Below are 14,320 nucleotides of genomic sequence, written 5' to 3'. Positions count from 1 at the left end.
CTGCTGAGGATCAAGACCCTGTGAGGCAGCGCTTGCTGGGTGCCAGCCTTATTTCGATGACACCCTTCGGCAACCCTAGGAGATTGGGAATATTTTTTCACTGTTTTACTGATGAGATAACTGAGGCACATAGATTTGATTCAGTGAATAAGGGGTAGAGCCAGGATCCAAGAGTTGGCAGTGTGGGTCCAGCTTCAAGGCTCTTTGTATGAGCAAGAGATCTGGACAACTCAGACAAGGCAGGAGGCAGGAGAGCTGGCAAGGAGCGGGTGGGGTCAGGATATGGTTTGCATATGAACACCGAGGTAGAGAGAGAAATGAAGGATGCCTCCTAGATTTGGGGCCTGGGTGATGCATGGGGTTGAGGGTGAGGGCGTGCCATTTGCCAAGACAAGAAGAATGATGAAAGGAGCAAATTTGGAGGAGGAAATGATAGGCTTTATGTTAAATTACAGCGTCTTCCAGAAATGTCAGTGGGTCCGTGGGGTAAGCAGTCGGATGCACTCCCTGAAGCTCTGGAGAGGCTGTGGCTGGAGACGTGGATTTGGACTCCATCCATGTGTAGGTGATGTTTAGACTCATGAAAGAAGAGTGCGTGGATGGGAGAGGAGAGCGTAGGATGGAGCCCGAGGCTTGCCAGCATCAGTGATCAATGAGGAGGTGAGGAGCAGCCAGGGCGGTGGAGGAAACCAAGGGCAGATTCTGTGAGCTCCTGGCTGTGACAGGTTCATATCTGAGTCACCCCTCCTTCCCTCTCTGTATGCTTTAACCCTCTGCCACAGTCCTGTAGTTCAGAGGCTGGCCATTGGTCTGAGTCAGTCCTCTACTGTACAGCGTTGCCCAGGAATGGAAACCCAGGCCTGCAGAGAGAAAGACACCAACCACCACAGTGCACAGTCTGGCCCACATTCGGAACACCTCCCTTACTTTGTATTCAGCTGACAGATGTGTACTTGGGACAACAAAAGCTCAAGGGTAGATACTGATCTGTGATCACTGCCTTGTCAGTGGTGATGAGACCCATCCAACCCAGGTGACCTCTGGGATCCTTTGGGGTACTCAGAACTGCCCCAGGCAGGAATGACTGTAGAAAATCCTACTTCACTGCCGTTCTGTGTTGATCACTCTGCCTCCTACCTTCTTCCAGCATTTCTGTTTTGTTTTCCTAAAAAGGGCCTGAAGTGTGTTTAGTCTCCATCCTTAGCCAGCTTCAAATTCTTAAAAATATTCTAGACCCCTCTTTCCTACATGTTTTGGCCTCACATAGAAACTGATTTTGAATGTAAGGGAAGCATTTGTAAACATTTATTTAATATCTTTCTGCAATAAAAATATTAAACACCTACAGATTCAGGATTATCTAGGTTTGTTGAAGGTTTTCACTGGCAAAATTTATATATTCCATTGTATTGCTTTTCTGCATGGATGATAATGGTTTACTTTTAAAAATGCATTACAAGATCTTTGGCTTTGTGCTGTATTCCTGCATACAATTTAATTATTTTATTTGGAGACAATGAAGAATAAATCTGGAAGGCCAAGTAGCATCCTGGCTGTGAATAACTCAGCCCAGTGTGATCACAGAGCACCAGACAAAGAGAAGTGCAATTCAGATAAAATGTTAATACAATGAAATGAAAACCTATTTCTCATCGCCTTAGGCCACCTATATGCACATTTGACACATTGATGCTTTTGTCTCCGGGTAATCTAGTCTATGTCCTTGTGGGACATGAAAACACAGTTTTAAGGATACGCTCTAAATTTATTCCAGGGGCACTGATGTGAGAACTTGCTATAGAATGAGGTACTGGATCGTTTATTCTTGCATTAGGTCTTCCATTATTTTCATCTCTGTGCGTCTTGCTCGTGTTTCTGCCACCAGTATGAAGCATGTGTTTAGGACTTTCCGTGCCATCTGGTATCCATCAAGGGGAGAGTCCCAAACTGCACTGGAAGCATCTTCCAGATGGTGGCGGGCGCTGGGATCAGCAGTATGGGAGTGAGCTTCCCGTGCCTGTGGAGAAGCAGCAATTGAATTGCTTGTCCGGAATGAAGTTTCATGGATATATATATGTATTTTTGGACAGATCAGTGACTACCAATGTACGTATACAGATTTGACCAGCATTGATTCACACCTAATTTGTGCTAGAGTTGTACTTGGCACTTAAAATATATTATTTTTGATTAAATTATTTCACTTCATCCCATCCCAACCTAGGGGCATATGGTATTATCTGAGAGTCAGGAATAAGCAGTGAATTTGTCTCTCTTGAAACAAGAGTAAGTGATAGTAAAAGTTCAATGTTGTTCTAAGCCTCACAATGAGTATTTAATTTTTTTATGTAAATAACAACACTTGTACTATTTTTATTATTATAGAAGAGACATCTGCTCAGTGTAGAGAAATTTTAATGTTGTCATTTTGTTTCTGCCTCCTGGAGACAACCACTACTAACTCATTTATTTATTGAATTCCAGAGTTTTTCTAGATGTATGTGTGTGTGTGTGTGTGTGTGTGTGTGTGTGTGTGATTTTAACAGAACTGGGTTTATACTATAAATACATTTTATATTCTAAATTTGTACTCTTTATCACTTGATGTTATATTGTGAGTATATTTTCATGTTGTTTATTTTTTTCATAGTTTATGTAACTAGTCTCATTGGTTGTGTGATGATTTATTTAACTCTTCCCTTGCTAGTGGTGGGGCAAGTGGTTTGTAGTTTCCTCATTTGGTTTTAAACAGGTGCTATAAACAATTTTAAACATAAATCTTGGTCAAAATCTCTGGCTCTTTCTTTAGACATGGCTTCTAGAACTGAAATTGCTGGATCCTGTGGCGTGTTCTCTTGTTTGATATATCTGGAGAAATTGTTTTCCATCCAAAATGCTTCTCTGCTATAGGACAGAGTGTGAATAAACTGATGTTTTCCTGTCTTTAAGGGTGGAATGTTTGCATATATGCTTCTATGTGTAAGAGAACCACTTGTTAGTGAACACATCCTAATTCTTCTCAGATTTGTCATTTTCTGGTGGAAATTTCTCCTAGATCCAAGCTGTAAGCTGACTGACTGTGAGTCTTAGTTTGCTGAAAATGTGAATTTCAGTCTTCTAACTGGTTCCTATAGGTATTTAATATGATGTTGGGAGCAGCTCAAAAATGCTAGCCAGAAATTATTTTAATACTGAAAGCCTCAATACTCCTAGGGTACTTCAATCCTAAAAATGCTAACATTTAAAAGTAGTCTTAGAACTTTTTATAGAACTGAGTGACACAGATGTGTCAGACACCACCCAAAGTCACACAGGGTGGCAGGAAACTAAGTGCCATATTGATACACTTTTTGAGAATTTCAGATGCAGAAGTGATATAACCCTTCCCAGAATTAGGGGAAAACAAGTGTGAATTTTGCATTTTAGTTTTTAAAACACAAGTTTATCTCCTATAAATTTCAAATAATCTCTCTGTCTTTCTGTAGTCTGACTGTTAAACACACAACCTTTTAATTTATTTTTGAATATCAAGCCTATTGAAATCTAGGAAGGATAAAGGTGTAGGAGGTCATTTCAATTTTCACTTCAATCTTTTGTGTCTTCTCCTTTATCCTCCCTAAATTGGGAAGTAATTAGATTCTTGCATTATTTTCCTTTCTGAATTTCTACAAACATTAACTTTTATTTTCCATATTGTTTTACTAGCTAAATGATGCTCTTTTGAATTGGTTAGGAGCACACAGCAATTCATTTGAAAATGGCCTGTTTTACATTTATTTCCCACTTCTTTATTCCTGGCAGAGTCTAAGGCCTCATCCCGGGGTTTTGATGTCTTTAATTCTTGGTTGGATGCTGGGTTGCGGCACTTGGCTCTACCCTCTCATTCCTTTGTTCTTCCGATTCTGGCTTTTGCATTTCTTCCTATGGTGCCCCACGGCAGAGCAGGTTTGCAGATGTTGCTGCACATCTGGTTCATTTATAGGCAGTAACTTCGTATGGTGTGTTTCCTTGTTCCCATTCATGCAGTCATAGAACAAATTCTAGCATTGCTGTTTTCTCTCACACATAATTTTTCTTTTCTTTTCTTTCTTTTTTTTTTGAGATGGAGTCTCACTGTCACCCAAGCTGGAGTGCAGTGGTGCAATCTCGGCTCACTGCAAGCCCCGCCTCTCAGGTTCAAACAATTCTCCTGCCTCAGCCTCCTGAGTAGCTGGGACTACCGGCGTGTGCCAGTACGCCCAGTTAATTTTTGTATTTTTAGTAGAGATGGAGTTTTACCATATTGGCCAGGATGGTCTCGATCTCTTGACCTTGTGATCTGCCTGCCTTGGTATCCCAAAGTGTTGGGATTACAGGCATGAGCCACTGTTCCTGGTCATACATAGTATTTCTAACAGCTTCCCCTTTTTCGCAATTTTCTTGATTCTACTCCTTCAGTTTAATTAAAAATCCTTCAAAACCAGTTCTCCAAAGGTTAAGCTTAAACAAAGTTTCAATATAGATGTTATTTTAGGAAAAGCAAAAAGTTAATTTATGCTGGTCCTTTCAGTAATTATCTTCTGTTTTTGCAATTTTATATATATATTTTTTCTCTGAATGGACTTCTTGGAGTCTTATGCATGTTATCTTGGTGTGTGTTTGTAGAAAAGAATTTTATGGAGAAATGGCAATGAGACCTGGTTTTTCCTTTCTTTTTGATGGGAATTCTCCAAATAGAATTCTTTATGTTTCCAATTTAGGCAAATCTCATCCCAGTGGAATAATTTCCTAAGTAAGTTTAGAGACAAGGAGCTCTTACAAATTGCAAATTGCTATCCATTGCCACAAGGTTATTTCTGAAAGAGACCTTCTTCTCAGGTAGTGTGAACTTTGCCACTCTTTCTTTTTCGAATTCTGGCTAGCAGGTGTCAAGCCTAGATTTCTTAGCAGCTTTGGTGTTATCTTTTAAACACCAGGAGTGAAGGGAAAAGATTCAGATCATTGCAAAATTTCACACAGAAACCCATTTTGGAAAAGTGAACGTTCCTAGGACAATTTACCGTGTCTATATTGCGACATGCGATACTCGAACGCTTCTTCATGTCGTAACCCACATGGCGTCTTTGTTGTGGATGGAAAAGACACGTTACCAGTGATATATTTTAGTGTAGAATGATGTGAAGCTTAATCCTTTTTACCCCCTTTGAACTTGGTGATATAAACCAGGTTTGGTAATTTTAATAATCCGAGACTGGGGTCCCTTGACTCTCCCCAAAAATATGAAAGATACAATATCCTGTTTTGTGCCTTTATTTGCAGAAATTCCTTTGAGCAGGTATTTTGCTACATAGGGGTCTTTTATTTTAGGGGGTGGTTGTATGTGGAGGTGGAACAGTGAAAAGCTTACAGGATAGGCTAATGACCCAACCTTAGCGGCTTCCATCTTGTAGGTAAAAACAGAAAGACTTTAGACAGCATATTCTTTTATTATTACCAGTGTGACGGTGGAAAAAAGATTTCCAGGTTCTTGTAATAAAGAGGAGGAGGTGTTTTTTTGGTGAGTCCTTTTGTCTTGTTGAGGGCTCTAAAGTGACAAGGAAGTGATGGTGTTTGTCGCAAGGCTCGTGGGGACACCAGGACCCAGCCTAGAGGCGGTCAGCTCGGCTTCCACTGCTGCATCTCTCCTGAGGAATCCTGGGATTTGGGAATTTTGCCAGATTTCAAAGGTTCAGAAAACTTTTCAGTGGAGCTACACAGAAAGACAAGTAAAGTGAGCTTCAGAAATGAAGTCTGGAACCAGGCTAAGATGTGGTCGGAGCATTTAAACCAGGTTTTATTGTCATGATTACGGATGGAGCTGTGCAGTAACAGAGTAGTAATTACTCTTGCAACCCTTGCATTTGATGCTCTCACACATCATCAGAGAGCAGACGCGGAGGATCATAGCCGGCTGGATAACGGAGCAAAGGTATTCAAAGCCTAGATAGAAACATTTCAAGGTGGGGCAGGTGTAGTTTAGAGATAATGACCAATGGCTTTGTTTAAATGGAACACATAGGTAAGAAAAAGTTATCAAAATATTTTTGCAAAAGACATTAATGCAATTTCTTCTATCCTTCTGGAGTTTTCAAGTAGAATCAAGATTTAAGTCTTTTTATTATTTGTGCAAAGCAACCATAAATCTCCATTTTCCTTCATCTAACTGTACAGTTTTTTTTTTTTTTTTCTGAAACTTGAACTATAACCGTCAAAACTTTCCTCTAGTAAGGCCCCTTGGCCTTTAATTCTTAGCTAGCATCCCTCCTATTCAACTCCAAGGAAAATAAAAAATGAGAAAGATAAAGTAATGAAAAGAAAAAATATGTTTTGCTATTCCTTGCAAAGGCTTATTAATTCTCAGAGGAAGATGTATTTTCTCCTCAGTTGGGCCACAACCTTCTCAGAGTGGCAAGGCCCATTTATTTGGGTGAACATTTTTCCACAATGAAAGAGCAACCATTTATAAGATAAAAGCAATTATCTTTTGTGTATTAACCTTATATCCTATGACCTTGTTATTCTCTTATTAGCTCCAGGAGTTATTTTGTGGATTCTTTGGGGGTTTTCTGCACAGATCATTTGTGAATGAAGGCAGTTTTCTCCCATCCAAGTACTAACCAGGCCTGACCCTGTTTAGCTTCCGAGATCAGATGAGATTGGATGCATTCATGGTGGTATGGTGGTAGACAAAGACAGTTTTCTTTCTTTCTAATCTGTATAACCCTCTCTTGTCCCATTGCACTTCTTAGGATTTCTAGAATGTTTTGTAGAGATAGTGTTTTGTAGAAATAGGGAGAGACAGTATCTTACTTTTTTTCCTGATCTTAAGAGGAAAGCATTCAGTTTCTCACAAGTAAGTATGATGTTAGCTCCTGACATCTTGGGATGGCTCTAAATCAAGTTGAGAAAGTTCCTCTATCTTTTTTGTGTACTGAGGTTTTTCATCATGACTGGGTGTTAGATCCTGTCAACTGCTTTTTCTACATCCATTGATATGATTATATGATCTTATTTAGCCTGTTGACATGGTGGACCACAATGATTGACGTCTGAATGTTGAAACAGCCTTGCATACCTGTAAAATTTCCCACTTAGTTGTATATAATTCTTCTTATACTTGGTTGTATTTTATTTGCTGATACTCTGTTGAGATTTTTTAAGTCTGTGTATATGATAAATATTCGTCTACAGATTTCCTTTCTTACAATGTCTTTGCATGGTTTTGATATTAGGGCAATGCTGGCTTCATATTAAGTTGGGAAATGTTCCCTCTACTTCTATCTTCTGGAAGCCATTGTAAAAATTGGTATTACTTCTTCTTTAAATGTTTGGTAGAATTCACCAGTAATTCCAGCTGGGCCAGGTCCTTTCTGTTTTGTAAGGTTGTTACTTGTTGATTTAATTTCTTTAATAATATAGGCTTATTCAAATTACTTCTCCTCATATGAAGTTTGATTATTTGTGTTTTTCAAGGAATTGATCCATTTTACCAAGTTATTAGATTTGTGGGTAAAACATTCTTGCTAGTATTTTTAATTAGCCTTTTATTAACCATAGGACTGGTAGTTATGACCCCTCTTTTCTGATGTTGGTAATTTGTGTCTTGTCTCTCATTTTGTTGGTTAGTGTAGTGAAAGAGTTACCAAGTTTATTGATCTTTCCAAAGAACCAGCTTTTGGTTTTATTTGTTTTCTCTAAACCACTTATAAGAAAGAAGGAAGTGAAAAGCAAGAGGAATGGGTAAAAGAAACTGCACTTTGGTTCACCGCTGTTCACCGGGGAACTAAGCATACACTCAAAATCTTATCATTGGTATAATGAACCATGTACCATAATAAACCACCACTTTAAAAATAGTGACAATCTGACAACCTGGTTCCTTTTCAAACATCATTTTAGACAACTTTTAATGTAGATCACTTTTACTTGAAGGCACTGAGTAGCGTACCACTTACCGGAAACACTCAATAACTATTTTTCAGTCATAACTGGTTTTTGTCCAGGGGAAAAACATCCATATATGAATGATTTTCAGACTTTAGTTTGTGTAGGAATAATGTGGATATTATTTAAAATGCAGCTTCCTGGATTCCACCCAAATACTATTTGGTGTATCTGGGAAGGGGGCCAGAAACTTTTTAACTGTACAAGCACTCTGGGTATAATGCGCTGACCTGCTGATCTTTCATTGACAACATTGCCATTGACCTTGGAGCTGGAAAGGCCCTCAAAGAGTGTACATCCTTGACCTCTACATTTTATAAGTGAGATGCTGGATTTCCAGAGTGGTGAATGCAAAGTTGGTCAGTGTCAGTGGGAGAGACTGAGCCCGTGGTTCCAGCCTCCTGGTACAATGATGCTTGTCCAGTTTGATCATTCAACCAATTTAGCCAACTAAATTTTGAATGTATTTTGACAATTATAAAAATTAAACTTTAAATAATAAATGTTTGTAATTACCTTAGATGTCACAAAGAGCATGTGCCAGATACGATGTTTTGTGAACCAGATTAAAGAATGGAGTCACCACCATCTGCTTTGACTTCTACAGTTCCAATAGCTATGACTTAAGGAAGCTGTGCAAAATTATATGGTTCACCATTCCAGTTGCATGTTCTGGGCATAGGTGCGTAAATATCAGCGTTCTTTCATGAATTGATGAGGAAAATAAAACATTTCACCCCTGTTTATTTTATATTTGTATGACAGTCAGAATTTTATCATTTGAAAATGATTCTTTATTAGTTTAGAAGCCCCAGGGAGATGACAGGATTACCTGACAACTATTATGGGACACGTGCACCTTATGGGCTGCTGAAGCCTGGGGGTGTCTTTTCTTGGCTCTATCTAAATTCCAAGTAGCTGTAGAAGTTTAACCTTGATATTCTCTTTATTATTTTCCTTTTCCCCAATTTTGTGTTTTGTTTTTGTTTCTTGCTTACACGGATACTAATTTATTCCTTCTTGGAGGCAGCAAGGATTGGAAATTTGGTTCTGTTATCTACAATTTGTTGACCTCTATAGGTGGACAATAATGGTCTCTGTTGGGTGAGAGACAGATTTCTTTATTGGGTTCTTTTAGATTTTGTTTGTCTGTTTTGAGCTCCAACCTGTTAAAAATTTCTGGGAAGGAGAACAGTTCTTTGAAATCTGAACCACAGAGTTCATATGTGTCTATGTTTATTTTGACCTGGGGCAGTTGCTGTAGAACTGAAGCTGTAAATTCTCTGTATGTTTTCATGTCTGTGTGTTTGTGTATATATAATTGACAAAGGCTGTAATCCCTCATTGGATTGATATGATTTTCCTCCAGGAGATATTAATAAATTAGGTTGTTACGGTTCTTCAGTTAAAAGAGCTTTGTTCTGATTACTTATAGAGATAAATATGTACTTAAGTAAATCAAATATTCTTAGCATTTCTTTAAACTAGTAAAATCAAATTTCTAATACTTTAAAAGTGCTAGACTTTTAAAAATGTGCTATACTTTAAAAATTATTTTTATACAAACTGCTAGATTGAAAACTTTTAAGAATCCAGGTTCACATAATTAATATATATCTTTGGCAAACTGGAACAATTTATTTAATAATCATGGTTTCAAAATTACGTCTTTTTCCTGTTTATTGATGTTAACTGTATATTTGTATACATGTTATTTTACTTGGGTTGTTTTTCTCATGAAGAAAATAGCCTAAACTTTCTAAAATTATATAGGTTTTGAGATAAAATAAGCTAATAGTACTCCTACACTGTTTTAAAGATTATGAGAAAAGTAATTTGTGTTCGACTAAATTGAATCATTTTTCTAACAAACTTTTGTGTCAGTGGCAATTATGTTTTTCAGTGTGCCAACTTAAATGTAATTTCCAAGGTCTTTAGGTAATTTAAAGTCTTGAACTAATATTAAATTAAGCTAATTAGTGGGTAATTCTTGGATATCTAGACATTGTCTAAGTAACACAGCATACTGAAATCTTGATGTCTAAGCATAATTTTAAGTTTCATATTTCTACATGCTGAAGAGTCTATATCATGTTAATAAATGTCATTTTTGCCACTTCAAGAAGATGTAAAAGGGATGGCTGTGACTGTCAAAAGCTGTGTTAAATGTGTTCATGAGCTGTGCTATTCTGCTAAAATGCTGCAGAATGACACTTCTCAATCATATACCCTCTAGTTTTCTCTGTGAAATAGGAAATATTCACCTTGATGAGAAACTGTAATCAATATCTGTGGTTGAGACTATATTAGAGGTCATGACAGAGAAATGCAAGTGGGCATATGCCTTTGTTTTGTGAGAAAAAGGAGACTAGTTTTATCCTAATATAAAAGTCAATTTGTTCCACACTATGAAAGAGCTTAGTAAAATATGAGACCTGGAAAATGAATTTTATTTGCCTTGGTTTTTAATAACTAAATCTGAAAAGAAGTCATAAAGTAAATTAAAATCTTAGATGTTGGTTCATTTTGATGGGTTTATTTCCTTGGTTTGATGATTAATGCCTTCGTTTACAGGATGAAAGATTATTCTTTACCTTCTGTGAAATCTATCCGGGGAGCAGAGAACCTGTGCCTACCAGAACCATTTTCTGTGCTTTATGTGTGTGCTTTATGTTGACTTTATTATGTCCTTGATTGTTGAAGAAAAATCCAAAGAACAAAATTTTCTCACATGTGAAAGAACTAAGGTTCTTTATGAGCATATTACCTTTTATGTTTATTTCAAAATATTTTCTTGTCACGTTGATTAAACAGATTACCGTGCAGTTGGTTCTCAGGTGCTTATGATCTAATCAAAATCAAGTGCCCCAAATCTCCTGACAACCCATTTGACTTTGCTTTGCAAAGATCAGCTCCTATATTTAGAAAAAATAAAAATGTCATGATATCTTTTACACCAGAAAATACCTTTGAAATTTCCCAAAGGCCCCCAACCAATCACAAATATTTATTTTCTTACTGTATGAAAAGACAAACATAAAAAATCATTTTGTTTTATGTGCTATGTATTTCTTAAATTAGCCCAACAGTATTGCAAGAGCCCCATGGGAAAAGCTGTCAAATTAGAAGAGATGCTTAACCTTCTCTTGAGTTTGTAGAGGTACAATGTTATGAATATGAATATGAGTATCTCAGAAAGTATATCCCTTATAAGAAGATTCTGGGGATTTGCCTCACTCTCAGGGGAGATATTGATCAAACCCTTATGAAATAATTATTCTCTATACTCTAATGGGAATTGTATCCTCCTGCATTCTGATATTAATTACAGTAATAAATTGACCACACCATAAGTCTTTGTCATCTCCAGATAATATTTGTTTTACTCCGATGCTTCCCTGAAGGCTCTCACATAAGGTACAGGCCAACAGTTTAGCCTTTACTCTTAGATCTCATGGAAAAGATGATAGCAGGCACTTTGAAATACTTATGCTCCCTTATGTAGACTCTTGGGGTACAAACTTCCAAACTGATGTCATTTAGCTGCTGCCAAACTGTCAGAGGCGTTTGAACCAGAGTAACTCCATTTTGAATTGGGGCTGGGTAGAATAAAGCTGAGATCTACTGGGCTGTATTCCGAGACTGTTAGGCATTCTGAGTCACAGGCTGAGACAGGAGCACGAAATACAGGTCATAAAGACCTTGCTGATAAAACAGGTTGCAGTAAAGAAGCTGGCTAAAACCCACCAAAACCGAGATGGCTATGAGAGTCACCTCGGATTGTCCTCACTGCTACCCTCCCACCAGTGCCCTGACAGTGTACACATGCCATGGCAATGTCAGAAAGTTATCTTATGTGGTCTAAAATCAGGAGAAACCCTCAGTTCTGGGAAATTGCCCACCCCTTTCTGGAAAACTCATGAATAATTCACCCCTTGCTTAGCATATAATCAAGAAATAACTATAAAAATGGACAACCAGCAGCCCTCGGGGCTGCTCTGCCAATGGAGTAGCCATTCTTTATTCCTTTACTTTCTTTTTCTTTTCTTTCTTTCTTTCTTTTTTTTTTTTTTTTTTTGAAGATGGAGTCTCACTGTGTCTCCCAGGCTGGAATGCTGTGGCATGATCTCCGCTCACTGCAAGCTCCACCTCCTGGGTTCAAGCAATTCTCCTGCCTCAGCCTCCTGAGTAGCTGGGATTACAGGCGAACGCTGCCATGCCTGGCTAATTTTTTGTATTTTAGTAGAGATGGGTTTCACCATGTTGCCCAGGCTGGTCTCGAACTCCTGAGCTCAGGCAATCCACCTGCCTTGCCTCCCAAAATGTTGGGATTACAGGTGTGAGCCACTGCGCCTGGCCTGTTCCTTTACTTTCTTAATAAAGTTGCTTTCACTTTACTGTGTGAACTTGCCCTGAATTCTTTCTTTTGTGAGATCCAAGTACTCTCTCGGAGTCTGGATCGGGACTCCTTTCTGCAAACAAAGCTATAACTCCAGACTGAGGCAGGATCTCTAGGACTCTAGGATTCTTCTTAGTCTGAAAGTTTTGGGGGTATGCAGAATTGGGCTAATGAACCATAAACTATTGAATTAACCCATCTGACTGATCCCTTGTCTTATCAAAAATTTTTAAAACCTAAAATGGAAATTGGAGGAAGACTATGTTAGACAAGATTTTATAAATGATATCTTTGCTAAGAATTCCTACGTGGGAGTTCTTTGTTCATGCATGAAAACAATGTGAGGGACCTAAGGCTGGACGACCAGATAGCACCAATATTTAAGTAATTGCTGGGGAAAGAGGGACATCAGACATTTAGGTGTTAGGAAAGCCAGAGTGGAGAGAAGGGCATGTAAAGAAGAAACAAGTTTTCAGTAGTGCTACATGGACCCTGGAGTACAGCGGACTCAGTTATTTTCTGCCATTGCCAAAAACTAACATTGGCTGACAGGACAGTGAATACCAGGACATATACTCACATGTTCTTTCTTATAAGAATCTGCACATTCAACCTCTCCTGAATCCTGGAGTTGAATTCCGCCTCACCCTAAATACACTTTGAAAAATGCCAGAATGGATAGTGTATCTAACTTAACACAAAACTTTATTTTAAAGATTTCCAATCTCTGATGTATGCCTGTGGGTATTGATAATGCTTTTGAGTCATTTAAATCTTTTCCTTCTTCCTTTGTTTCCATGGGAAACCGTCAACTGCAGTCTTCTGACATCTTAAGCCTTCCCAGATTGCTTTCTACGTGCAAATGAAAGTTGGGAGTTACTTATCTGCCTTGTGCTACCAAGTATTTAATGCACAATTAGTCAAAGACCCAATTAGAATGCAAGTTAAACTGAACCTATGGTTAATTAAAGCAACTGGACAATGAAGCTGAGAGCAGGTGGTTTAGGTACCTTAGGACATCGAGTTAGAAAATTTGGTCCATTAAGAGTTGCTAATAACCATTTCAAAGTTTGTTCTTTGGAGAAGATTTTGTGCAGAACAATTACTGGTTATTTAAATAGGTATTTCCGGATCTTTTTTCAAAGTTGAATAGTCCTGTAATCTCATTTGGAGGAAACTCTTGTATACCTCTTGTTTTACATAGAGTCACTGCGAGTAAAACAAATATGAAATGTAAAGCAGTGAGGGAATCCTTGTTTTTGAGTAAATAACAAGCAAAAAGAAAACAGAATCATTTATAACAGATGTTTCTCTGACCTTTTACAAATGACATATTCAAAAATCAGGAAAAATAAATACAGATTCAGATTTACATATCTCTATTGAGCATTACCTGTCTGCTATCTCTATATCAGGAAAGTTTCACTATTTCATGAGAATATATTATATGTTTTTTTCATCAGACCAATATATTGACCAGAAGTGACCATAGAATTATTAGATGTTGGATTTGGAAGAAGTGTGTGACATCATCTAGCCCTGTGGTTCTAACTTCTTTTGGTGGGAATGGGGGAGGGTTATAGGATATTTTTGTAGGTCTTATGAAACTTGTGAATATTTTCCATTAGAAAATCACACAAGCAAATGTATCTCCAATATTGTAACATTTTAGCAGATCTCATGATATAGATACATTTATCACAGATTAAAAACCTTTGATCTAGTTGCCTTAGTTTGCATGTAAGGAACCAGACTAAAAGATGTGGCTAAAGACATCCAGCTCCTGACTCCAATCTATTCTTGTTCTGCCTGCCCTGATCGTTTCTGGACTGGTCAGTAACTAGTACTATATCTACCTCTGGTTGTTTTAATCAATCATCATACAAGTATTGAAGGATAACATGGTATCTCTGCCTCTCCTGAGACAGTTGTGTCAATAGCTCTCTGAGAGCCACTCTA

Source organism: Piliocolobus tephrosceles, chromosome 4 (genome assembly GCF_002776525.5).
Source record: "Piliocolobus tephrosceles isolate RC106 chromosome 4, ASM277652v3, whole genome shotgun sequence".
In the NCBI taxonomy this organism is placed as follows: Eukaryota; Metazoa; Chordata; class Mammalia; order Primates; family Cercopithecidae; genus Piliocolobus; species Piliocolobus tephrosceles.
The sequence above is the reverse complement of the archived record's forward strand: the minus strand, read 5'-3'. Positions refer to the sequence as shown.